Source organism: Ciconia boyciana, chromosome 6, assembly GCF_034638445.1.
Source record: "Ciconia boyciana chromosome 6, ASM3463844v1, whole genome shotgun sequence".
NCBI lineage: Eukaryota > Metazoa > Chordata > Aves > Ciconiiformes > Ciconiidae > Ciconia > Ciconia boyciana.
The window spans coordinates 52,483,971-52,510,307 of record NC_132939.1 but is presented as its reverse complement, the minus strand read 5'-3'; the positions used below and the strand labels follow the sequence as shown (position 1 = coordinate 52,510,307).

Genomic DNA, 26,337 nt, shown 5'->3' with positions numbered 1-26,337 from the left:
GCGTGTCTTACGCAGGAATCCTGTGGAATGGGAACACCTCCGTCTCCATGTCACCAAAACCACCAATAAAAGGAAAACTGTAACTTTGCTCAGAAAACCCCAGGCTTTTATATTCACTTTGGAATAAACCGAGCCCATCCATCCATTGAAGAGGCAAGTGTCAGGGAATCAACAGGAGGTTATGGCCATCTGCACAGACGAGCAGTGCCCAGGGATATAGCTAGGACCAAGGTGGGGGCAGGGAGAAGTTTCATGCCAGCAATTTTTTCGAATGAAAGGATGGAGCTGCTACTTCAACCCATGCTGGCTTTTCAAAATCCATCCTAAGACAGCAGGAAAAAAGGGCAGAGGAACGACATTTCCATTCCCTTCCACCGGTAAAGCTGTATTTGATACAGATGCAGAAAAACATTCCATTTTTTTTCAAATCTTATCATCCAAATTCAGAGTTGCTACTTTTTGTGTATTGTTGACCTCCAAAGGTTGCAATATGCTGGTGCAGAATCTGGGTTTCTTTGTGTCACTCCCACACCAAAGCGCATTGGGGCTGGGGCTGGGAGCCCTGTACAGTTGATTAGCGGAGTTTGGGTTGGCAGAAGGGTTGGCAGGACACAGCTCTCGTTCTGCCCTCTGACCAGACTCAGTGTCAAGGGAAGGATGTATCCCTTGGGGGAAAAAAATCTCATCCCATCCCAAACCAGTCATTCCCACATTATGGCAAAATAAATCTAAAGGGATAAAGCTAGGCTTTTCCTATAATCACTGCAGCAATCGCACGTTCCTCGAGTTGTCACTCTGCAGGGTTGATGGGAGAAAGGTAAATTTACAATGAGTAATTAAGTGCCCTTTACAGGCCTGACAGTTCCCTGGGCGCGTGGCAGTGCTGATGGCACCAGCTCTCTCTGAGACCCTGCCAGCCTTTGCACCCACAGACGGGTCCCAGTTCAGCCCAAAGCTCCTTCTCCCCTGCTTTCATGGGAGCAAGGCAGGAGAGGCAGCAGGAGGCAGCTGGGATGAGGGTTGCAAAGGGGTAGAGGAGCGAGGAAGAGGAGGCAGGGTGCACCCTTGGTACTGTAAGCTCTCCTGGCTTAGGGAGTTTTCTCTGTTATTTGACTGTAAAGAATACAGTATAACGAGGTGCCAGGCCTCGGCTGGAGCTCCCAGTTGGTAAGACGGTAACGAAAATAAGTTTTAGTTCTGCTTGTCTCAGTTTTCAACACACAAAGTCCGGCTTCGGTGACACGAAGGTCGCTCACAGTTGCAACACGACGGCCGAGGAAGGCAGCCAAGGCGTCCAGGCGTTCATCAGCGGGTCGTGCCCCTCCTGGGTGGTGGGACGAGGACTGGGCTGCCTGCCCACACCAGAAGTCGGCAGGGCCGGGCAGGGCGGGCGCCCCAGTGGGACAGCGGGCCTGACCGGGGATTCCCCTGCGGGGACAGGAAAAGAAAATGTGGGACCGGCCACCCGCCACCTTCCCCCAGCCCCAGGGCTGCTGCGTCCCCACGCACCCGCAGGAAAGGGCCCGCCGGCAAGCGGCCCCCTCCAGCTTCCCGCTCCCGCGCTCGCCCTTCTCCCGAAGTTTCCTTCGGGGAGGCCCGGCCCGGGCACCCGCCGCCAGCTCCGGGGGGCGGCCGGCAGGGCGGGGCGGCGCGGGCGGGCGGGCGGCGCTAGGGCCCGGCGGGGCGCGGCGCCGCCGCCGGGGGTGGGACGGGGCGCGGGGGGCGGCAGGCGGCGGCGCGGGCTGCGGCTGCCTCCCGCCGCGGGGCGCGGAGCGGGGCCGGCCGCGGGGAGCACCCACCCCGCGGCGGCGGCGGCGGCGGGAGCCGAGGGCCGCGGCGAGGAGGTAACGGCGGCGGCGATGGCGTTTCGCGGTGTCATTGGGAGCGTGTGCGTGCGTGCGTGCGGGTGGGTGGGTGCCGGCCAGCCCCCGCGGCAGCCGCCGCCCCCGCGCCCCGTCCCTCCGGGGCAGGGAGCCCCGGCCAAACTTTTGGGGCCGCGGGGCCGTTGGCTGCCGCGGGCGGGCAGCGGCGCCGCCCCGGGGAGTTAGTGGGGGCCGCCCCGCCCCGCGCCGCCCGCCCCCGCCCCGCCGCCGAGCCCCGCCGGGCGCGCAGCCCCGCCGCGCTGGGGGCGCGGAGGGCGGCGCGGCGGCGGCGGCAGCCCCAGCCCGGCGGCAGGCAGCGGGGAAGGGCGCCCCGGGGCGAGCGGGGGACGCGTGCGGGGCGGCCGCCGGGCCGCGTCGCGGGCGGGCTGTGCCCGGCAGCGCCGACCCCGGCCCCGGCTCCGCGGGGGCGCCCGGACGTGGCCGCGGCGGGCGGGCTGGGCGGGAGGGACGCGGCGGCGGCAGCCCCGGCCGGGGCCCGGCGGGCGCTGGAGGGGCAGCGGCGCAGCCGGCGGCGGGCGGGCACCCCGCCGTCTCCCTTTTGTTCCCGCGGGCCGCCGGCTGGTAGATCCGTGCCCGGGAAGGAGCCGCTCCGTACTTCGGGGGCTCCGTGTGTGTCTGCACCCACGCCTGAAGGGCGTCCTCTGAGGGCATCCTGTCAGAGCCGCCAGGAAAGGCATTTTCTTATTTCACATCAGCTCCCCTTTGCTGGCCGTTCTTCGGTGGTGACTCTTAAGTTATCCGGAGTTACGGTGAATTCATTTCTTCCCGATATATGCATGTGTCTCTGCATCCTGGAGAAGGATTTCCTTATTAACCTGCCAACTACGCTGTGGTCAGTTGTTATTTATATTATCAAAAATATGTCTGCGAAAATCTGCACGGCTACGGCCCGACTGCTCTTACAACCCAGTTTACTGAAACTTTAATTGCAGCAGGCGATGTTTTACTGTGGAGCCATTTACGTCAGAGCAGACCGTTACTCCGGTGGGATAACGGCGTCTCTGAGACGATGGTTTTTCAGGCAGGGAGGGCTCGTGCTGTTTCATGGGATGAATCGGAAACAAAAATGAGCAAACAATGAAAATGAGTTTGTGTGGTATTAAAAAACCCAACGTGGTAACATCTGTTATGGGCACGGTAAATCAGGCAGCAAACCCCCAGTTTTCTCCAGCGTAGCCCACGTATCAGCCGGTAAACAACATAAACTGTGATCACTTTGCAGCTGAAAATATAAGGCCTTGCAGCCCTGGCTGCCTAAGCATTACGTGTCATTAAAGTAGCTCTCTTGGAGGAGAGGGACTGTCCCAGGAGCTGTAAAATCTATAAACACTTTTCTGATTGGTTTAAAAATTTAGACACAGGAAGCGGATGGTATCTAATAACAGACAAGTGGAGACACTGTTGTCATGGAAACTGAGAAGACTACCCCCCCCATTTATTAAAAAAAAAAAAAAAGAAAAGAAAAGAAAAAGAAAAAAGTCTGCATATCATCAGAAATGCCTGCAGACCGCCTTGGCTGCTGTTGCCTTTCCCACAGCATCTGTTGAAACCTGAGAACGTGCCTGTCAAATCAAGGTCATTTTACAATAAAACCCCGCGCCGCCGTCTCCCCTCTTTCCTCTCTGGATGTTGTCCCGCACTTTCCACCCAAGGAGGAGTTTGAGAATCGGAGCCCCCTGCCCCGCGCCCGCCGGGCTGCCCTCCATATCGTGGGTGTCCTGCCCCGGCCAGGCCTGCTGCTGGGGGTAGCTGGTGTGGGGAGGAAAGGCTCAAAGCAGCAGGACCAAGGGGGTTAAAAAAAAATAGTAGCGAGGGATGACTTTTTTTTTTTTTTAATCAAATGACTAGGCCACGTTTATTTTCGCTGGGAATCTATGGACCTGGGAGAGAAAGCTGAGATTGATTAGATCTCCCTCTGTTCCTCCTCATTTCAAAGTTATATTAAAATGTAATGATTTGGACTTGAATATTAAGGCCATTTCACAACTCTGCCTCACCTGCAAAAAAAAAAAAAAAAGGAGGCAAACGGAATCCCTGTGCAATTGCTTTTAATAAAAAAAAAATCACCGTTTGGTTATAGCATGCTATTTGAGGACAAAAGCAGAGATACGAGAATAAAATATGCTTCATTACTGATGAATGCAGCATGAGAAAATCAGACTTATTGAAGTTTTACTTTGCTGGACTATTGAAAGTTTATTGTGTGTGAAAAGAGAGAGCTATTTTGCTTTTGGAGCAAGAGAGAAGTATTTCACAGCAAACTCACAAGGAAGGTTTTAGTGGTTTTGCTTATTTTCTTGGGCAGCAGCCTTTGATTTCAGATGTTTGCAATGGAGAGATGTCTTTGAGTATTCACTGTGTTTTCTCCAAAACATTTCATTTTGTTCCTCCCTTTAATCTTCATTCTGCAGTGACCAAGCCGAGTGCTTGAGTGCTTCACCCACTGTATATATCATCACTTTGAAACCTTAAATGACCAGTTTGACCTCTGTTGCCTCTTTGCTTGCATATTTCACTTTTTGCATTATTATTTCTTAAGAAAACCAGAGGCTGGTAAGCAGGTCTTGTGGATCTGGAGGTAAATCCTGCAGGGTGCTGAGGAGAAGGTGCTCAGCACCTTCTCCACCCACAGCCTTGGATCTTGCCATTCGAAAAACCCAAGGCCTGGCTTTAAAATCTGGCTGTGGGCAGAGCAGCCTAAAGGGATGGTAAAGCCAGAGGGAACGGCACCTGCTTCTGCTTGAGGAGTCCCCCTTGGCTGCAGGCTGGGATGGCATCGGGGTGCAGGAGCTGGGACCCCCCTCCCGGCTGTCGGGGAAAGGCTGAGGGAGTCGGGCAGTTGCGTGTTTAATCCAGCTAACGTCTGATTAGCCAGATGCTGCTTTCAATTGCTGCGGAGTTCAAATGGAGAAAGTTTGGCTTGGTAGCGAAAGTGTGCTTGCTTCTAGAAGCGAATTTCCTGTTGTCGGGAGCACCCTTATCTGCAGGAAGGTTTGCCGGCAGGAAGTGTGTCAGTTACTTGTTTTTACACAGTGAAGGAAATGAGCTGGATTAGGTACTTTCTAGATTTACCCTTCATCGTCCTCCGTGTCTGTGCCACTCTATTTATCTCTGATGGTTTTAGTTTGTAAAAGTTTTATGATGTCAGTCATTCCCGAGGGAAATGCAAGAAGTTAAATGCTTGTGTTGTCCTGCCATTTTTTGCTATTATAAAAAAATACCCCACCAGCCTCTCTGGGCCACATTTTCAAAAGTATCCAATCTGCAATTTATACCTTTTGAGCCTCATTAATGATACTCAGATAGGCTCACCCCCCCCCCCCCCCTTAGAATGAAAGATCAAAAAATGCACCAGTTATTTTACTAATAGGAGCAGTCCTTACACTTCTGAACTGCCTTTCATCATGGATCATAAATCACTTTACAGAAATTCATTTTTTAATATCCACAGAAGTTGAATGAGCATAGGAAGCCAAAACATAGCATTTCACGTGGACTGCCCAAAGTTGCAAGGCAAATTAGGAGCAGAGCTGGGAGTCAAATTAATTGCCCCTTAATTAGCAATTGCTAATGGATTAAAACTTTGAAAATGTGTCTGCCTTTCCCAAGTGCACTCGTGCTAATGTGCCAATGCAGTGCATATGTATTTGGGATGTGGGGTTGGGAGTGAGAATATAAGCAGTGGTTCCAGAACATGCCAGTTGTTTGCTGGTCCCCATCCAGCCTGGCATGGGTGGGATGCCAGGTTGGAGGCCTGTAAGGTTAGACACAGCTTTGGATGAAGGTCCAGACTAAAGGTGAGGGCTGGGGTTTAGGCCATTGTGTTCTAGTAAGCAGGGAGGTTCAGGGAAATAAATTATCTTTCTCCAATGTCAGCTCACAACGGAGTATTTATGGTGTTAAGCTGAACTTTTGCAGAGGTTTTTGCGGAGAAAACGTGGAAAAGTTACATAAACTTGTAAGAAGCTGTCTGGCTTGCTGAGCAGCTTCAAGTAGTGATTTTTGGCGTAGGAGATGTCTTGGTGTTAGGAACCGTTCCTGGCAGAAGAGGCTCCCAGGGCTGTCCAGAAGCCTAAGCTGGGCTGGAACGGGACTGTCCTGGCTGATGCTGGAATTTGCCAGTTCGTGACTTCAGACGTAACACAGTGCAGCATGACTTTGGCTAGAGTTTTGAAATATTTCTAATGAAACCGCATTTGGCTTGTTACCTGCTCTCATGGCCAAGCCAAAATAAAACTGTAACAAGAATAATGAAAAAAAAAAAAGAAAGGACTCCAACAAAACAGCATTTCATTTAAATGTAAAAATTACAGCTGTGTTTTTTCAGAAGCGATCAGCTGATTCAGGGAAACCAGCCTGAAGCTCTGGAAGGCAAGGCAGTTTTTGGGAAGCGACTCTCTTCTAGGCTTTGGAAATCTTACTCCATTTAACGTGTCTGAAGTTCGGTTGCCACGCATCAGGGCAACTCCGACCCTCCTTAACTTCACTGTAACGCTTTAGGTGCTGTTAGCAGTCTTGGGACTTTTGCTCGATCTGGACTGAAGCTGGCTGTCTAGCTTAAGGTTTGCCCCTTGGCTGCCTGCATAGCCCGTGAAGGAGCGAGGCTCCCTGCGCCCTGGTTGCCCCCCTCGGGGATGGGCACAAAGCGATGGGATAGCCCTGCTCTGGAGGTGGCTGGTGAGAGGGGTCAGGGGAATGGCTAAAACTCTCCACGGCTGGACACGCGACTTTCAGGTGGTTCAAGTTGTGTAGGACCACCGTCGTGTTAGCCCAGGCGCTGGTGGCTGCTTGCTTGGCAGGGGTCAGTTTTTCCCTACCTCTCTCGGGAAGGAACGGAAGTAACATGTTATGCTCTTTTAAAACTCTCCCTAAAACTCATCTGTTCTGTAATGTCTGCCGAAATTGGACAGGCTAAGTCTGCTGGAGGTGAAACATCTGCCTATTATGCTGGACAGTATTTTGTCACTCTTTCCTTTTATTTCTCTGTCCGTAGTCTAAGAGTCTCTTTGCTGGAGATGGTCTTTCTTTGTGTCGTAACCAACTGCAGGACAGACAGGCGGCAGGGCTGTGACCTGTGGCCAGTGTTGGTAGGTGCCACTGAATGGAAAGATCCGCCTAGCTGTTTGATACTGTAGTTTTTTCCCACATTAGCAGGAATTTACATCAATGCTAGCCAATATAATAAAGTTTCCAACACTGGATGTTTTTACCTTTTACTGAAAATAGGTTAAAACCAAATAAAAATAGGTATTATTTAAGGACCAGGATGGTTTTGGCCCACACCAGCTTCTCCCTTTGCCCACCTCCCAGATGCCGGGTGGTGGTGGGACCCTTCCTGTGACCTCTGTTTGCTCAGGCCGAGTGCGAGGTTCCCCGGTGGGAGCCTAATTGCAAAGCGCTTACCTGCCACCTATTTGCTGATACAGCCCGCTCACGATGTCTGGGCGTACTTATTTTTGTTGCAAGGAACATATACCAGACTTGCTAACAGACGGGGCTTTAAGTACAAGGCAATCCAAGCTAGATTCTGGAAGGCATTTCAGAGTGGCAGCTTTGTTGGAAATTGCTTCTTAATACTGTACGGCAGAGCTGTTGCTCTTTTTAGTGTAGCTCTCTGCAAGACCTGTGCCCGTCCCGCTGAACCGAGCGGCGGCCTCGGGTCTCCGGTGACCCTGCATCCTGTCTCAGGCTGGCCAGGCTCCCCTCTCCAACCCCTGGCAGCTCTGCGGCTCCCCGGTACAGAGCTGCTTTTTGTTTTTTCTCTTGGGCTGTGTAGAGAGGCCAACCTTTTCCCTGGATAAAGTTGGCTTCCGGCACAGCAGGCAGATGCGAATTCCCCAGCCTGACCCATCCTTGCAGAGCTGCGCTCGGTGTTACTCCCCTCAGTAAGATCTTCTCGTTGCCAATTTAATTGCTGGCCGGGCTTGATGTGGAAAGGAGCAGAGGCATTAGAGGGGTTACGAGAGGTTATTAGAGATGGGAGGAAGCTGAAGGTCTGACCCATCCAGATTTAACTGGATTAAATCTCATTTTACCCGCAACTCCAACTTGTTTTGATCTGGGTTTTACAGTAGATCATTTGTAGAAGCTACCCAATTAATATGTTAATTTTAACACCAGATTTTGTAAAGCTTTTTTGTTGGAGGTGGAGAAGGGATCCAAATGTTTTGATCCTATTTTTATCATAATCTTCACTGAGTTTTTCTCACTCTGTGCTTTGCAGAGAGGAGTGAAATTTTAATAATTCACTAATATACTTTCACTTCATTAACATTTTATCATTCTGGCATTGTGCATATGGTGAACTCCGTAGTACGCTCATTAAGGGCCTGATCTTGCCCCCGTACTCTCACATCCCTCCAGGTGTGGAAAACCCTAAACGCAATCGCTGTTCTGCTTTTTGGAAAAAGCTTTTCTCTTTTTCCAATAGATAGTAAACTGAACAAAACATGCAAGGTTTTTTTAGGGTGTTTTTTTGGGTTTTTTGTTTTTTTTTTTCAAAATGGAAACATTTATGCAAAGATAGCAGCGATGGTTAGGTTGGAGCCACTCAGTGCTAAGCTTCCAATCATTACAAAACCTAACAGTGTGGTCTAGAGAGCGTGAAGACACAGGGTGTTACTGTGGTATCGTTTGCATCATTTTACACTGTGGCACACTTGGTTTAAGCAGAAATTTATACTGGTATTAAAATGGTTATGAAACTTTCAGGTGCCTTACCTGGGATAGCACAGTGCTTGGTATTAGGATGGCACAAATAACATGTAACACTTCATGTAGTCTTGGTGATTAAGTACATACGTTTGCAGGTGTGTGCCCACTTTGTGTTAAACAGGTGCTTTTTAATTGTGTCCTAATCTGAAATTGGGTGTTGAACTTCCATGGTGACTCTCCTTCCCTTTTTTTTTCTTTTTTTTGCATGAAATAAACCTCTGAATTAGTGCATGACTTGTTACTGCTGATTAAATATTGTTAGCACACCAAATTACTTCAGGCGTATTCAGAAGGCATAAGAAGCCAAGCATGGCTGAGGAGTGGATGGTGGGTAGGTACAGGAGGCTTGAGAGTGGAAGGGAAGCTTCTGGGTTGTGAGCAGCGAAGAACTAAGGGCCAGGTAAGAATTTCAGGAGGTTACGTGTATTGAAAAGAGTGTGGCTGTTGGGAGACCAGAGGAGAAGAGATCACAGTAATAAATACAGGAGATGTTGAGGGACCTGGCTGAAGGTTTTTACTTGTCAAATAGAATATGTTTGCTTTTAGAGGCACCAGGACAGAAACTCGTCTCTTGTAAATTGGTATAATGCCGTGGGAGTTAGTGGAATTACACTGACTTACACCAGCTGATGGTCTGTCCGGTGGTATTGCAAGAAGAGTGAAGATGTGAAGGATGGAGGAACTGGAAGAGGTTATAGGCCTGAGCAACAGGGAGGGTGGAAGTTTGTTCTGAAGTGATAGAGAGGCTGGGCAAGTGAAGAAAGATCAAAAGGTCCATTGTATCTATATTGGGTTTGATTTGACAATGAGACGCCCAGCCAAGAGATGTGAGAAAGGCAGGAGGAGAGATGGGCTTGGCTGGAGAGGAGAGTCAGCGACGGAAAGTACATTTCTCATTGGCACGGTAGCGGTTGGTGTGTGAGTGAATAAGATCACGGCACTGGGGTGGGGTGGGGGGGAAAGAACAAGGCCAAGGCCACAGCAGGAGCTGGGGGAGAGGACGTGGAGGTACAGAGCAATCGCTGGAGGAGGACGGCCAGAAGACAGTGTCTCACGAAGCCAAGGCAGGACAAAAGTCCTTCAGTCTGGAAGGAGGAATAGAAAAAACTTATTGAATATTATTTAGGGTTGAGAAGAGAAAGCGAATGACATTGACTTCTTTAGAGACATGAGCCGTGAAAAATCTCTACTACAATTAGTAAACTTTGAAAAACTGAGCTATAAATAAACTATGTCTTAACTGGTATGTCTAATTCCGCCCCGCCCCCCCCCCCCCCCCCAGTCTTCTGTTGTTGCAAAGTAGTCTCATGTAATGGTGCAGCAGACCTTAATGTCCTGGGGATGGCTACGGCAGCTTCACTAATTGATGCTGCGCTGTATGGTGCTGCTGTGGCTGTTCCGGGGTGAAGTGGCCGTGTCGTGGCCATGTCAGCCCTGGTTTACCCCACGGAACTCCGGCTGGGCACTGTGCCTGCTGCAGTCAGGGTCCCGGGAGATGCGTTGCAGTCAGGTTATTGATCAGGAAATTCAAACAAGTGCCGGGAAGTCACAGAGTTTTCATTAAATATACCGGCAATGTAGCTGTGGTTGCCGTACCCCAGTTATTAGGCCCTGTGTGGGGGAGCGGGGCGGTGTGGGACCACCCGTGGGCATGGAGGGGCAGGGGAGGCAGTGGATGGGTTCCCCTCTGGTCTGCGACGTCTGGCGGGAGCAGGGCTGGGCTGTGATGAAGGGGGTCTGAGGAAAACATTGCAGCTTCAGATTGTGTTGTGACCAAGTGGGAGATCTCACTCTGGACGTATTTCACCATGGAGTAACTTTGTGCAAGGAGGATGAAAACAGAGACTGGAAAAAATGAGGTAAAATGTAGTCAAAATGAGGAAAAGTGTAGAAATTAGGCATGTGTGTGAAGATGGTCACCCTTGTTCACAAGCAGGTCTCATTACTGGAGCAACTGCAGCCCATTTACAGTCCTGGGGCCTGCTGCAACGACTGGAAACAGCCTGACTAGAAATGAGACTGGCTTAATTGGACCACGACAAGAAAAATCAAAAAAAACCCAAAACAAAACAGCATCAAAAGTGAAAAGTAAAGTGCGTTTTAAAAACCCTTTTGGTTTTTGTAAGCCAGGGTGCCATTTCTGATGGGTGGGGACATTCCCATTCCCCATTCGTAACTCTGGTGATCTCCCTGTCCAGCACCTCGGAGGCAGCCAGCCTGGGTTGGAAAGTTGGTGTCTTCAGAAACAGAAAATGTTTTGTCGCTTCAAGTGGAATGATTTCTTTCTTTCCTAGTTGTACCGAAAGCATGTGTTGCTGCCATTGCAGCAGTTTGAGAAAAAAAGCTGAGCATCTTGAAGCTAAAATAGTTGAGATGACTCCTGGGGAAAGCAAGGAAAGATGTGGAGGGCTTGGAGGCCCACTAACGGGATGCAAAGTCTTTCACCACAAGTCACTCGGGTGGGTTATCTCCAGAAAGCAGTAGTTACCCCCTGGCAATGGCTGTCGGCAGTTGCAGAGCCGAGGGGCTCGTGCCCTCTCCTGGTCCCACGCAGCTGCCGGGATGTTGAGGACTGGCGTGAGCTTAGGTGGTGGCCTTGCTCTGGTTCCTCATGGGCTGGTAACGAGGCCGCGCACACTCAGAAATCACTGACAGTGATAGAGACTGTGGCTGTAGGATCAGGGTTCCCAGCAGTTCGTGCCTGTGCCGTCAGGTTGGAGGGTTGTACAAACGTGTTGAAGAGATGCTATGGATGAGGAAGGGGCCAGGCACAATTATGTAGCCCTCGAACCCCTTATTGAGGGGATAATTTCACAGTGCTAGTAGCAAAGGCTTTTTTCCCTGAAAAGCAGTGTTATGTTTTGTCAAGGGCTGCATGAAACAGCCTTTGCTGTGTTGATGATAAGAATAGTATCGGTCTTGCCCAGTTGCCCTTTCTCCCTGAGAGTGTTATGTCTGAAGCTGGTGGACTCTGCCCGCTCCCCGTGTGGGCTGCGCTTGGTTTATTCAAACCATGCTTTCTCCCTTCTTGCTTTTTTGTGCAAAGTGCTTTCTGCTCAAATGAGGATGCCTGTTCATGGTGTGGTGTGGGCAGTTCAGGAATTGCTTTGAAATCTGGAGCAGGATTTGGTTTTTTCTCTTAGTAATTTTCATTCTGAATTTGTGTTCAGTCTCGCTTACTGCTATTAGCTACTGCTAATTGTGTGGGGGTAAGAGCTGGGGGTAAGAGCAGCAGGGATCCCAAGCACCCTGCTCTGTCATAGGCATAGTGTGGAAAAAAGATTTTCTTTCTGACCCCAAAACCCTACAGCCTAAATAAGGTATTTGGAGCAAAAATTACTCTATTATAGAAGTCTCTACACCAATATAATTATTTGTCCTGCTTTCATATTTCACATGCATTATTTAAGTTCCTGTCACCTGCTAATAACATAGGAACATTGGGGAAATTTGGAGGTATGCATAGTATTATTGGCATTTCTCAAGCAGCTGCTACTGGCCTGCTTACGTTCAGTGGATTTCTTACTGTCAAAAACACTTTGAGCACATGAATTAATGGGCAGGAAACCACCTAAATATTGATTAATATAGACAGAAGCTGCCCTCCCACCTCTCGCTCATTCAAAACAATGACGACAAAGTCAGGCAGCAGGATTCAGCTCATGGGCTGTTGGGAAGAGCTTGTTTTATTTCAAAAGTAGAGCTTTGTTTTGATGGACACTCTCAGGTACTAGTGCTGGGAATGAAACTTTTGTTTCTAAACACAAGGGACAATAGGTTCACTCCAGGTGCAACATCTGTAGGTGAGGAAGTGCCTTGACTTCTACAAGTGTTGAAGTAAGCAGCATGGCACTTTGGAAGATCTAGCCAGTCATTCCTTCTGGTGCCAACATGGGCATGAACTCTGGCAACAATTGAAGCTTGTCCCTTTTCATGCCAAAATCTATTGACTCTGATTGTCTTAGCTGATTTCAGTGAAGATTTTGCCTGAGCAAATAGCACGTTAATGGCTGATGTTTAGTCTGCCTTCATGTATTCATGGGAAGCTCCCACAGGATGCAGTGGTGGTTGCATCTGATTTTATGGATGCAGAGTTTGATGCTCCATTGCTGTTGTTGATATAGTGATGGTGATAATGGTTATTATTAATTTGTATTCCATTGGTAGGAATATTAACAGTGTTAATATTTGGCTCTTCCCCAGACTTCATCACTCTCTCAAGTGCTTTCTCCATTGATACCAAAGGTGATTTATGTGAGTATTCCCACTCTGGCAGTGTGAGTGATGCACATATGGCTCTTTGGAGCCAGTAGATGAGAAGACCTCTTTATACACAGATATGCTGCGACATAGATTTATATTGCCGTAACCGTGAAATCTATATCTTGTTATGAACAACACACAATCCATTACTTGTTTGTGCAATCTTCAATGCTTTACCAGCCAATGAATCGAGGAGCAGAGGGCCAAACTCAGCCCCCTGGGCACAGTGTATTGGCCTTTACTGACTGGCAGACCCTTAAGCCCACAGACTGATCTCGAAGTCTTGTGACTAGGGGAGCGAGTGAGGATGAGTTGTCAACACATTTGTCTTGTGGTGATAAACTCTGATGTCTAATGACTGAACCCAGGTAGCAGTCTTTCCCTGAGTTAGCGTACTCATCAGGTCTCTGTCTTGGCCACTACTTTACAGAACTGCAAGAAGCTAGTTGTCTTTAAATTTAATTGGCTAAACCTATTAAGGAGGAGACAGACAGACAGACGTGGACAGAAGGATGGTTGGAGCCTTTTTTAATAGCCAGTAAAGCTAACCCTCTTCTCCTAAAATGCCTAAGTAGCAGCCTCAAGAACTGCTTCGTCTGTTAGCTGCTGTCGTGGTTTAACCCCAGCCGGCAACCAAGCACCACGCAGCCGCTCGCTCACCCTCCCCCTCAGTGGGATGGGGGAGAGAATTGGAAGGGTAAGAGTAAGAAAACTCGTGGGCTGAGATAAGAACAGTTTAATGATTGAAATAAAATATAATAATAACTTGTAATGAAAAGGAAAACAACAAATATATAGAGAGAAACAAAACCCAGGAAAAACAAGTGATGCAACCGCTCACAACCCACCAACCGATGGTCAGCCAGTCCCCGAGCAGCGACCGCTGCCCCCTGGCCAACCCCCCTCCAGTTTATATACTGAGCATGACATCGTATGGTATGGAGTAGCCCTTTGGCCAGTTGGGGTCAGCTGTCCTGGCTGTGCCCCCTCCCAGCTTCTTCTGCACCTGGCAGAGCATGGGAAACTGAAAAGTCCTTGACTTAGTATGAACACTGCTTAGCGGCAACTAAAACATCAGTGTGTTATCAACATTATTCTCATACTAAATCCAAAACACAGCACTATGCCAGCTACTAGGAGGAAAATTAACTCTATCCCAGCCAAAGCCAGGATAGCTGCAGAAGAAACAAACATGGTTAGCTTACAGAAATGCATGCAATGAGTTTATTACAGTGTGTTAATTACCACTGCCAATATTATCCTTCATTATTAAAGCAACTTCCTCCAAGATAAAATAATGAAATGTACATTTTCATGTATCTTTGTCAGTCAGAGTCCCAAGAAGAGATTCCTGTTCCACTTCTATCTTGTGGTATAAAGTGATGCAACTCCACTGGAGTCAGAGGTGGATAGCTAGGGAGAAGGCAGCTTCCTTTTTTACTAGAGAGCTTTAATGCAACATTGTTTTATTTCTGCACATTAAAGTTAGTAACGGAGCAAGTGTATTTTAAGTTAAGTCTTTCTAGGATCTTGTCCTGGTTTCGGCGGGGATAGAGTTAATTTTCTTCCCAGTAGCTGGTATAGTGCTGTGTTTTGGATTTAGGATGAGAATAATGTTGATAACAGACTGATGTTTTAGTTGTTGCTAAGTAATGCTTACGCTAGTCAAGGACTTTTCAGCTTCCCATGCTCTGCCAGGTGCACAAGAAACTGGGAGGGGGCACAGCCAAGATAGTTGATCCAAACTGGCCAAAGGGCTATTCCATACCATATGACATCATGCTCAGTATATAAACTGGGGGGAGTTGGCTGGGGAGCGGCGATTGCTGCTCGGGGACGGGCTGGGCATTGGTCAGCGGGTGGTGAGTGTCTGCATCACTTGTTTTTTTTCTTGGGTTTTGTTTTTCTCTCTCTCTCATTGTTTTCCTTTCATTACAATTTATTATTATTATATTTTATTTCAATTATTAAACTGCTCTTATCTCAGCCCACGAGTTTTCTTACTCTTACCCTTCCAATTCTCTCCCCCATCCCACTGGGGGGGGGGAGGGTGAGCGAGCGGCTGTGTGGTGCTTAGTTGCCGACTGAGGCTAAACCACGACAGATCTCTATATGTTAATAACTGCAAACAAACTTTATAGTCACTCTATAGGCCCTCACAATATATCATTTTGAGCTGCCTTCTATCTATTATGTTTTATCTGCCTGCAAAATCCATTTCTAATTCTGGCCATATCTCCTTTGCGATCACTTGCCAGAAATCTATTCCCAGGATTCTCCTTATTTTAGTGAAATATCTCTGCTTCAGCACCTTTCCCAAGGTGGCTGATCTAATCACGGCACTATCAGTTATCACTTCTCATTTCCTTTGCTAGCTCTGTCAAATGCAATGCACAGCCTAACAAAGTGACATTCAAATACTCTCAGTGACCAAGGCTATTTCCCTCCCTTTTACTCTGCAAATCTGGAATTGTATGTGGCTTCTTAAACACGTGCCCTTCACTCCAGGAATGTGACTTGTAAAGCGCGCTGTGAGAAGAGTTAATGTTAAGCAGATGAAATAGCTGTCTCTTTATTTATCACAGGTAGGTTCCATTTATAGTGACCATCTGGATATTAAACTCCACATCCACGACCTCTTTTTTCAGGTAGAGGAGAGCAATGCTTCATTCCTGCCAACTGGCGTGAGAGCCTTACCTTGCCGTCAGAGAAATGAAATTTGTCACCTCCCTGTTCCTAACCTCCATTCTTGTCTGTTTATATGTGTTTCTCTTTTAAATATGAGTGTGACTGTATGCAAAGGTCAGTGTATACCAAACAGGATGCTTGTGTTTCTCGAGGGTCACCTGCGTAGTGGGATCGTCTGTTGAGGTTAAATGTGGTTTCTATGGACACAGGTCCAGCAATAGCATCTTTTTTTTGGCCTCTTATTTTTTTTTCCTTGGGTGACAAACCTCTTAGTGTTATCTTAGATTGCTATCACAGACTAATACTTGTTTTAATAAGTGTGTGGCTGACTACTCCATCCGCTCTGGAAGATAAAGTTATCCACATGCGTCCTCACAGCCCTTCCTGCTTTGTGTCTTTTAACACATGCTGTCACGAGCCCTGCTTTGCTGCAGTCTCATTTCTCCATTGGTTTTGGTGAGGGCTGAAGCCTAAATCTTGCTTTTTTGGAGAAACCAGGGAGCAGGCTCTCACCAGACTGGCTAGGAGTGTGGCGAGAGCCCTCTCCACGCACCCGTCCCAGCTCCAGAGCACCACGAAGTGCAGCACTTGCATGGTGCTGGGAGTTTACTGTGAGCAGCACGGCTCTGGATTTTGACTGAAATCATACAACCTGTTGGGTTTTTTTCCCACTATGTGAATCAAATAAACCTGTCTTGCAGTCTGCAGCAGATCAACACACATATTTTCCCTGTGGCCTGTTACAGGCTGCAGCATTGAGTTTATTTGTTTTGGACCGTGAGGGGAAAAATTAGGAAAACAGGTTTTAAGCTGACAAAAAGAACGAGTCTGATTTGTTGTTTATGGCCCATGGTACAATGCAAACCAGGTGCTCTCTGTTTCAGTTCTTTGGCACATATTTTGATGAGCTATGTCACAGCCTGGCAGCTTCCAGGGCAAGGTGTTTGCAGTCCCTTCCAGCTGTCCCTCAGACGCTGTCCCTCCGGTTGGCTGTGGAGGTGCAAACTGGGGAGCACCTGCCTAACAGGGGATGGCAGAGTGAGCTTCTGTGTGTCCTTAAATGGTAATTTCCAATACAGCTAAATAACGAGGATGGTGTCTAATGGCTTGAAAAGCTGCTCATTGCTGCATTTTTTTCTAGCTATTTCTTCACTGTAGGAAGGTAGAGAAATCTGTGTTAAAATAATAATTAAATGCTGACAGTACTAAATTTCTACCCAGCGTGAGTTGGCAGCAGTTGCAAACCAAAACATTAGGTCATTAAAGAAAAAAAAACCTGATTAAATACCTCTGTATGTTTTTCTGATTAGCTATTCTTAAAAAGAGCATGTGGCTGTAATAGAAGGGTGTACTTGACAGCAGCAATTGCTTTTTTGGGGAAAGGTAAAATACTCACATTTTAATGTGCATATATGTGTGTTTGAAAGGATTTCTTGCTGATTTTAGCTATGGGGATTTATATCTTACTAATCATCCATTTTTAAAAGCCACCATGAAATCTCCCTGCCAGGAAATATGCGAAATCCCCTCAATATTATGTTTCTGGAAAGAACAGTTAACAGTGACTAATACGCTTGGGGTTTTGTTTTGGTCTCTTTTTCCTCTTCTCTGGCTAGACGGAGCTGATTTCGCACTTGAGAGTCGAACAGCCGTGGCAGACTTTGCTGTAGCATTGATGGTATTGAAGCACTACGAGGCTCAGGGGCTGGCTGCAGTGCGCATCCTGCAGACAAGCAGATAAAAGGGTTTCTGCCCCAAAGAGCTTGCTGCAATGGGGAGGTATGTGAAGCTGGGTGAGGATTTGGAAGGGGGAAAGGGGGTGGTGTTGGGAACAGAAACCTCTGTTTACCTTATGCCCACTTGTGGCCAGAGGTCCACGGCTCTCAGAGGCAGGCTGAAGCTGGCTCTCTTGACTATATTTTATTAAAGCACTGTTGGCTGAGGAGACTGCAAAGTAAAAATTGTCAAAAGGTGCATTTATAGGCTGCCACCTTTTACCACCTGTTTCTTCCTTTGATGCGCTCTACCATTTATTTGCTCCAGTGTGCTCCCTAGCAATGTTTTAGGGGCTGATACCTACAGCACACATACGTCTGGAGCTCCTTCCAGATCCTCTTTAAGGGATGTTGCTGGAGCTAGCGAGGAGGGGAGGATCCGGTGCTGGTGCGGACTTGGCCACTGCAGGAGAGTTGTGGCTGCCTCTGGCCCCGTGGGAAGCCCTGGAGCTTGAGAGGGGTTGGTGGGCTGCTGAGCATCCCCTCTCCGAGTGCCAGGAGTGTCCCTGAAAGCTGTATGACCTCTGTGGCCAAAACACACTTCCCAAGCACGTGCTGAGTATGGAAGGATGTCCTGGCTGCTGTGGCTCCTACTCCCATCGTATCACAGCAGCTCATGGTCTGTGGTGTGTGTATTACGGTGCCAGCCCTGTGAGGCACCACAGTATCATCCTTCCCTCTCCTCTCCTTCTGGCCCTTCCTTCCACAATTACATTTGAGAAACCGAGGAACAGAGGGGTTAAGAGAGAGGTTTTGTAAATTATTTCAAACTATTCTGTTGTTTGAAGACGTAGCGTAGGGTAATAAAACCTTTTGTTGTATTAATATACTCCTGTCTGCACTCAGAAGTTGCATGTGAACAGCAGTCTCACAAACAATTTTGGCTACCTGAAAGATGTAGGGAAAAGGTTCATCTGAAGGGGGTTGAAGGAGGCTTAGAATCATGTGCTTACAAATTTACTCAGCATTTTTACTGGACTCTTTTAAGGGCAACTGGGTTATTCATTTTTTCCCCTGGGAGCTGTGTAAGTTACATACATTTTTTTTCTTCACTATGCATTCCAGAAAGCAGTTTCTCAGAGTGGTTCCCGTTTAATCTCCAGATTATCTGTTGTTTCTTTTTCCCCACAAGATAAAGCAGCTGAATAATCAACTAACCCTAATTCAGGCAGAGCTAGGGACTATGTATGGGCATATGTGTAGGGATCCAGATTTTAGGAGTACTACTTTAGGTTGCAGTGTTTCAGCTGTAAAGGCTGAGCGTGTCAGTTATTTGGAGATGAGTGCAGGTGCTCCAGCGAGCCTGGCCACTGCTCAGGAGTTGGGTCCCGAGCCCCCTGGAAACATCCTGGATTTGGAAGGCAGAGCAAAAGGCATATTTCTGCAAATGTTCGAGCAGTGAATTTTTTGCAATTAAATGCAGTGACCAAGAGCAAGAGAAAATTTTGGCCTGTATTTCTCTCCTGTACAAAGATGTGCCAAGCAAAGAACAGATGGAGTCAGGGGGCTGCCTGCGGTTGTCTGAGTCTTGGGCTGCCTCCATCTTGGCCCTGGCTGGAGGCAGAGTGACCTGCTCTTGCTTATGTCTGCTGCCTTTGCTGCCCTGAAGCTCCTGCCTCAGTCACAGTCCTGCACAGTGGCATGTGTGATGTGCCCCAGCCGGGACGTCCCTCCGCAATGTGCTGTGGGGAAGCTACAGTCCCTCTGCATGGGGACCCTTCCTCATGAGAATCGGCCGGCCACCACTAAACCTTAATGACAGAAAGTGGTTCTGAGAGCCTGGCCCTCATATCTCCAAGTTCATTGGGTCCTTGTAGTACTAGCACCGGGTTGAGACAAACTATTTCTCTCCTGACGTTAATGTACTTGACCCTATAGAGTGCAAGGTAGCCAAGCAGTTACAGGCCATTAATCTCCAATTGCTCTTGTCAGGTATTATATTTATTAATCCAGGGCCAAACAGTGGTTTAGTTGTCAGTGTAGACCTTGATAAGATTGTTTTAGCTCCTGGTTAGTATCTAGTTAGTAGCATTTGCAACCGTATGGACAGATGCCCTCAAATTTCACCGGTTGCTGCACCAAAGCTAGGGCTCAGCATTGGCTCATCCACTAAACGTGCTTTCAGAACCAGCCCCTTTCCTGTGCTTGGATGGCTGATTCAGTGAAAGCCGGTCGCTGCTCGGGTACCTGTAATGGGGGCTGCCCGCTTTTAGGTCTCCTACGTAATGCACCACATAGCCTGAGATACCTGAGAGGCAGCTCCCAGAGAGCTCTCGACCAGCCGGGCTGCTTTTTCACCCTGTGACCTCTTTGGGCACAACTGGGATGGAGTTGGGTTGCATTATTTCAGTACACATTCACACGCTGATTTTATTGCCTCGTTTTGCAGAGGAGGAACGCTCCAGGCATCCTGTGGCAGAAATTCTCCTTATTCTTGGACACTGCCCAAGGGTTACTCATCAGAACAATAATTGCTAAAAAATAACGATGCTGAGCACCAAGACTTATGGAGTGCTTTGATATGCCAGGCTGTGATGATTGTGCATAGAGGGGCATCCTTTTGTAGCTTGAATTGCTATAAAAGGCTTCGGCTTCAATAGCCTTTCTCAGGCAAACTGCTGGTACCTGTAGTCAGGAGTTTGTCTGAGCGAGTTTTGCAAGCTCAGTGCCACCATACACATATTGATCTGTGGCTGCTCCTGAGGTGAAAACTGTTTATGTTTTAATACATTAAGTTCTGCTCACACCGTTCTGTATGGTAGTCTTGTTTTGAAACTATAAGAAAAACAAGAAGGAAGAATGTTGAGATGTTTTAACACAGCAAAAAGCATTTTCTTCCTACACAGTGCCATTTCAGAGAGGGAACAGCTTCTCCTCCAGTTCTGTTTTGGTCTAGGTCTCTCTCTTCTGAGATTTAAACATATGCTTATATCAGTTCCTCAGCTGGTGTGTATCTGTTGACATAGTGTATCTACTGACATAATGTGCTTTCTGCGTTTACACCTGATGTTTTTGCTGTGCGTCTTAAAGCTTAGCAGATTCCTCAGGTTTTAAACATGGTCCTTTAACAAAGCTGTAACATGGGGGGCTTTGGGTTTTTTTTGTTTTTCTGAGAACAACATTGACGTAATTACCAATAGGAAAAGAAAAAGATGAGGAGGTTGCTTTTTATCCTGACGTCTATAGGATTTCTTTTGTCCGCTGAAGTAATTGCCCTTATTCAGCAGATGGGGACCATGAAGCTCCAGGTGGCTGGATATCACCTCGCAGTCTGTGGCACACCTGGAGCAAAATCCAGATGTGCGGGGTGTCTGTGAAGTGTTGTCACTGCAAGGCTCGCCCTTCCCTTGGGAAGCTGCCCGCAGCTGGAGGCAGGTCCATGCTGGTGAGGCATGCAGTGTGCTCTGGCTTTGCGGCTGGTGCCGCTTCAGATCTGGGGCAAAGTGGGGATTTCCAGAAGTGCCTAGGTAAAGCCAGAGCACAAATCCATTGAAAATCCGAGTGTGTCCAGGTAAGCGGCTAAGATCACTTGCAAACCATCCCTCTCCTCAGCAGAAGTGGAAAGGAGCACGTTTGGGAACTGTTGGGGCTGCTATGCCTGGCTGTAGGGAGGGTTTGCTTTCAGATTTTATTTGTGTGGTTTTGTCCTAGCTGAAATAGCATTTGAGGAGATAGAGTGGCAACTTTAACCTCTGTTCAGGCCATCTGCAGAAAATATGTTAATTGTCAGAGACTGGGATAAAATCCTGATCCTAATGAAGGCTTTCAGTGACTTTTGAGGATCCTGAGGTCATGGGTGGTAGGTTGATTTAATCACCTCTGTTAGATACTCTGAAAGAGACTGGCAGGCCACAGCAATGTAGTTCTCTTAATTTTTGTTTTCTTGATTACTACTGTTGTCCTGGTTTCGTTTTTTGTTTTCTCCAAAATCTAGGCATTACTATGTTTTCATCCTATGTCCCACACATGCATTCTTCTGCTAATGAAGGAAAGGAAATGGTCACACTCAGATTTCAGTCTTTAAAAAACAAGAGCAGCTTGATTTTGTTATATGTTTGGACAGGCTACAAGGGATAAAGTTGAACTTGTCTGAGGATAAATGGATGCTATCATACGGAGAGTTTACTAAGTGCAAAGTGATTTGAGAATAAGTTTGTTTTTTCCCTGTGAAAATTAAAGGCACCGAATAAGCTGAAGTGATTTTTGATGCAGTGCTTGGGATTTTTTTTTTCCCAGTTCTTCAGTTCTGTGCTACAGAAGAACCAGTTTTTTAAACTATGTTGAATGGAAATAAGGAGTGCCTAAATTGTGTAGTTTGGGTGTAAGACTTCAAACTAGTTCAGCTGTTACTAGGACCACTCTTAAATAAGTCCTTTAGGCTGATGTAGTTGACTTCCTGCCATAAATACTGTGCAGTTTCTGTTTTATGTGGTTTGATTTCATTACAAAATTTCCGCTCATTCCTCTGCCCTACTACGATTTCTTTGTGTATTGTTTAAAGCAACATCCATCACAGTTTTTTTGCAGGCTGATATGATACCAACTTGGTGCTCAAGACCTGCCCTCGTGCCACAGTTGTTCCCTCTGTTAGGGTAAGGCAATCACAGAGGATTCCCATCCCAAGGATGTGGCCTCTGCTACTGCAACTTGGGGACTGCAGTCAAACAGGGTCGTTTCACCTGGCTGAGTCCATGGGTGCGCATTGACTTCAGTTACAGTGCTGGGTACTGTGTAATCGGCAGTTGTGGTGATGAGAATAAGAGTTCTAGGTGTTTTGTCAAATCTGGCAGTGAGTTGCCTGCTGCTTGCTTTTTGTTTTGGCAATTCATTGTAAAGCCATAGCTACAAGTTTCACTTTCCACTTTTTTTTTGCCTCTCCTAGGTGGGCTAAGCAGAAATTGTTGGAGCCTGCTCCTGTCTGTGGCTCATACCTATCATAACACTGTAGACAGATATCCTCTCCTCTTCCAAAATATGGAAGATTTCCAGTTAATTGTCTGGAAACTGGGGAGAGGGCAGGATTTTTTCCTACAGTCTTCTTGTTACTCTCTCGTGTACAGCCACTCATTCTTTTGCGTTAACTGTTCATACTTGAAGATTTCTGAGAAGGGGATTGATACTGTGAACCGTTAAAGAACAAGATTAGACAGGGTGGAACTGGCTTTGATTGCCACCTTGGTGTATGACGCTGTGCTTTTTTCACTGCAGCACAAATGAAAGAGTATGTTTATTCCTAAAACACATAATAACCTGATGCTCACCTAAGTTTATCTGTTCACTTGGAGGAAAAAAGTTTCCTTAGAAATGAGAAGGCTATTCAAAAATCTGTGTTGGGCATTTTAATTGCAGCATGCGATGAATCCTTTGAAGTTTTATTACCTATTATATACTTGATTCAAAAGTTGCCTTTTGCAATAGCTTAAGGTTTTTTGTTTGCCTGAGAATATTAACATTTTTGTTTCAAGCTTTGAAAGAGCAAACTTTCTGAGCATGATTATGAACATTAGGTTAATGTATAATCCCCACTCAGAGGTTCTCCTAGATTTCCATGTGCTTGTTTAGAGGCTGTTCAAAGGTGCTTAGCTTTAATTGCCATTATGTGAGCACACAGAAATAAGGACCCAAGAGTCTTATCAATTATTCTGTTCACAAATTCATTTTTAGATTGTCTCAGAGCTGTTCTAAGGGGAGACTGTTCTGTTGTCTCCTTATTTTAATGCTCAGTGGTTATACTTTTTTTGGTCTTAATGTAATTGCTGAGGATTTGTTTTGTTTTGTTTTCTGTGACACTGGTTTTTGCAGGTATAATACCTGTCTTGCATGTGCAAACTTCTAGCTGCCCACATAGAAATAATAATACAGGTCTGTTTAGAAATGGCACGAATGACAAAGTTTCTGCGGCTTTCAATGAGCTATAAGATCTTAAATACTTGAGTTGGAATGGAAAAAGGACCTTGCCTTTTAACAGCTTTTGAAAATGTTACTTGAAGGGCTAGAGCTGGGGCAACATAACTGAAAGCTGGCTGGACCTGCATCTTCCACCACCCAAGAGAAGCCCTTCTGCAGTCGTAGTTCCCACTTCAGCATCTTATCTAAAGATCTGTGAAATCCACAAGGGAATTTAGAGTGAGTCATTATCGAGTAAGAAACTGGAAATGTGTTTCTAGAATGCAGCAAAGGGCTGGTGTGTGAGGAAGAGCTCTCCCATGCAGCCTGGACAATACCAGAAGGTCACAATAAGACTGAGAGAAAAAAAAAATCTACCGTTTTGTGCATTACACTGCAAAACGGTGAAGAAAATATATTTTTAAATGGTTGTATTGTAGAATCAAGAATTGACTTCTACAGATCATACAGAAATACCCGGTACTTAATGCTATGTGTTACCCAAATTATGAACAGCTTTCTGGCACTGAAGATACTAACACCAGTATCGATAGCAATAAAACATAACGGGCTAAAATGTGTCGCATTAGAAGAATTCAAATAGTCTCTGACCTTGCTTTTTCCACCCATGTGCATCAGCTGCGCATGGGGTAGTCCAGAAGTCGGGCTCGTGGATTTGTGCTCTCTTAGCTAATGAGAGCCAGTAGTCCTCTTATATGTATATTGAAACCGATAATGTGTGCTGTCGAGGAGTACAGAAACACTGTTTTGAGCCCTGCCACAACCAGATGTTAAGAGCACGAGAAACACCCCAGTCAATTAGAATTAGTTTGTTAAGCCCAATGCACTGCTGTCAGCCAGGTGGTGGGAGATGCTGCCTGGCATCCTGCAGCCTTGTCCCTGCTGGTGGCCCCAGCCCCAGTGGTGGGTGTTCATGGTCTGCCCCAGCCCAGTCCCAGCAGTAATGTCCCTGCTGCTGCCTGGGGCCGCTTGCACAGCACCTGATGCCGGTCTTGGAGAAATAAATAATGCACGTGTGGTGTGGTTATCCTCACCAGCTTCCTTCGCCTGCCTTGCAGGTCTGAATTTCTTGTCCTTGAAGTTACCAGGTGCTGCCCAGCTCCTTCTTTGTACTTGCCCAAAGCCTTGTGCATTACTGTATCCTCGGCACAGCGTTCACCGTGCTAGCACCGTCTGCTGCCTTAATGTCTGATTCCCATTCAGCTCTTAGGTTGTTTTCCATTTTGCCTTTTCATCTTTTTTTTTAAAGAACTTTTTTAAACTCGGGGTAACTAAAACATTTTATGTTGGTTTTTTTTTACATTAAATAGTTTTGGTTTAGTTAAAATTCTTCTTCTTTCTGACAAAACACCCTGTGTGTGTTTGGTGGAAGAAGGTTGGTCAGTGAAAAATTTCAGTTAGAATAAAGCTTTTAGTTTGCAAAACAAATTAGGTTCTGTTCTTTGAGTTGCAAGCCCAGTACGCATTTCCAGGGTATCATGAAAAACAGTCACCAGCAGATTTTCAGAGTTCTCCAGGAAAAGCAAGTGCAGTTTGTCATGAATCCCAGTTAATTTATTCCCCATTCCATAAATGTTATCCCCTACCATTCCAAACGCTGTCGTTACGCCGCTGTCATTAACCATCTGTTTAGCATGTAAAACTCCTCGGGGCAGGGATCGTATCTTTGCTTTGTACTGTGTAAAGCTGAGCCTGTAGCTGACACTTGAGAAACAATTAATGATAATGCAGCTCAGTAGGGTACTCGGATACCAAGCTAATAAGAGTGGTATAAATGCCTGGCTGGATGGGATTAGAGGGAACTTCTGTGTCCCAGTGGTGCTTCTCCAGCAGGTGAAGGGAAATAGTATTAAAACATCATCTGACAAGGAGCAGTGAAAAAATAGGTGGCATTTCTGAAGGATGCGAAATAGTCAAGGATGCAAGAGAATCACAATTTGGGCGTGTATCTGTGTTTTGCTTTATATTTTGCTTGTATTATTATGATGAGATTTTACCAACTAAATATTTTTCTCTGCCATAGAATCAGGGATCACTTCAGAGCATTAATCTCATTAGTGCCTGCGTTTTCCTTTGCACAGTCTTCTGCACGCATTATAAGTTGGCGCTTTATCGTATTTTCCTTTGTATCTTAATGATCCCTGTGTGTTGGGAGGAGAGAGAGAGAGAACACAGTAGATTTTCATCTTATGTTAATCCATCAAAATCAAGTTAGTTGCTAGTGATGGAGGAGGCATGTGTGTGCGCGCAGACGTCAGCGCCCAGCCGAAAGCTTGCCAGTTGCCCAGCAACCTTCCCGGAGGAAGATGGATGTCCTGCCACCCGCTCCGCTTTTAGCTGAGCCACAATATATTCCCAGTACCGCATCCTCCGCGCATGCAGGGGATGGGCATGTGGGCTCAGCCGGCAGGGATGTCGAGTCTCTCAGTAGTTGGCTCTTGTGCCAGGGCTGGATAAAATGCGTTTCATGCCATCCTTGTTAAAACTGTTAATTCAGTTTACTACATCAGGTTGGTTTGGGAGCAGGCACTGCGAGCTCGTTCACATCTCTGGCATTGCTCTTCCCCTCCCTCGGGCTCTTAAAGCCACATGGCCAGCATCATTTCTCCCTCCTTTTTAGAAAGGCCCTTATCTGTAATAACGAATAAAACAGTGGGCTGTAGGAGCTCAGTGAATGCCATGCGTGTCACTGACCTCTCACTCTTTGGTGGTTTCCTTAGTTCGTGAATTGGGCTCAGCTGGGGCAGGGCCAGGTCTGACCTCCACTTCGGCTGTGCTTCCCTGTCCTGTGGTTGTCTGGCGTTAGGACTCCCGGCCATGCACGCAGTGGGACAGGCACCGTCAGGATACAGCCTGAGAAGCCTCTGGAGAAATCAAAGGGCTGTTTCTGTTGGAGAATGTTGTGTAATGCCAGCGTTTTGAAACCAAATAGGACCTGACAGTGTCTCTTTAATTTTATGGAATATTTAATTATTATAGGATGCATTTATTCACTATTTGGTTTTCTTTAGAAGATATGCCAATCTCGTGCTCTAGGGTGAATTTAAAATTCTTGCACATTTACAATGGTTGGATCTAAATTGTGCTGAAAAGCTGACACAAAATCC

The 26,337-nt window shown here is 46.9% G+C and overlaps 1 protein-coding gene across 1 annotated transcript in view; it reads left to right on the top strand.

Annotated features, from left to right (window-relative positions):
• Nucleotides 1-1,712: 1,712 nt before the first annotated feature.
• Nucleotides 1,713-26,337, top strand: part of FOXN3 (forkhead box N3) — a 214,338-nt gene continuing 189,713 nt past the window's right edge. Inside the window, exon 1 of the mRNA XM_072866187.1 lies at nucleotides 1,713-1,844. The gene's annotated coding sequence lies outside the window, so the exon portion shown is untranslated. The remainder of the gene's footprint in view (nucleotides 1,845-26,337) is intronic.